The sequence below is a fragment of the Aplysia californica genome, unplaced genomic scaffold (assembly GCF_000002075.1).
Source record: "Aplysia californica isolate F4 #8 unplaced genomic scaffold, AplCal3.0 scaffold00724, whole genome shotgun sequence".
Lineage (NCBI taxonomy): Eukaryota > Metazoa > Mollusca > Gastropoda > Aplysiida > Aplysiidae > Aplysia > Aplysia californica.
The window spans coordinates 73,003-74,364 of NW_004797994.1; positions in this window are offsets into that span (position 1 = coordinate 73,003).

The window sequence follows — 1,362 nt, forward strand, 5'->3', positions numbered from 1 at the left end:
AGGTGAGCAGAGTAAGCCTGATTCCCCGTTTGGACTTCTCTGATGACATTCGCCTCTTGGCACTCATATGACATTATGCAGTTGCGAGCACCGTAAAGCCTTACCAAAACTAAAACATCTCTCTCTCTCTCTCTCTCTCTCTCTCTCTCTCTCTCTCTCTCTCTCTCTCTCTCTCTCTCTCTCTCTCTCCCTTGCCTCCTCTTTCTATCCCTCCTCCTATCCATTTAACAGTGTTCTCAAGATGAACAAATTGTGTGTCTATTTAATCAAATTGTTTATCTGTGTCCTTTAGGTACATACACATGCACCACACAGACAGCACTGTCTTATTTGTCCCCTGGAAAGACCTTCACTCCTGAACTGGCTTGTGAGTACACATCATCATCATCATCATCATCATCATCATCATCATCATCATCATCATCATCATCATCATCATCATCATCATCATCATCATCATCATATTAATCATCATCATCATCATCATCCTCAATGCTTCTCTAACCCCACATCGGGGTGTAGGCCACTTTCCAACTTTCCCTATCCTGGATAAGCCTCCTGATATTATTCCATTGCTTCCCACTTTTTTTCCAGTGGTCATCACAGGCTATCCAAAAAGCCTCCCAAGTTTTGTTTTCAAGTGTCTGCAGCAAATGGCTACCCTAGAATTACTAATTCTATCGGTTCAGTACCTAGTTTGTGGAAATTTGACTTAATTTTTTAAAGTTTCACTACATGTCAAAATTTTTCAAATGCAATTTTTCTAATGTCTTGATAACTCCGAATAATCTAACTATTTTGATGGAGCAGCCAGGGCATTTGGTTTCTGACCTCATGGTCTTAGTAACTCAAATTGGTCAAAATTGTGCGGTAGAACTTTATAATTCTAAAGCAGAGAAATGCAGGCTATTGTATCAAAAGGCATCTCAAAAGGTGTACATGCGATGGTTTGAATTCCTCTGTACCTCTTCACTAATAAAAATAGACACAGAAACGCCAACACTTGAGAACGTTTTGAAACTAAAACCGAACTATTTTGAGCATCTCAAACGCCATGAGTCACTTGAGAAACATAATAAAATTCGGGAGGCTCTCGTGGCCTAGAGGTTAAGGTGTTCCCCTCTTATTCAAAGGTCCCGGGTTCGAATCCGGGTAGCTTTATATTACTTTACTTTTATCCGCCGCTTAGACACACGGCCCTGACCCACAAATACCTACTACAGGGAGAGGAGAAGCCGTTCTGTGTCGGATGCGACACAGATTTTACCATTAGACACATTTTAACAGAATGTCTAGACTTTGGAGAGATCCGAAGGAAATATTATAATGCAAGAAATTGCAGGATATTTTCTCCGTCGTTGT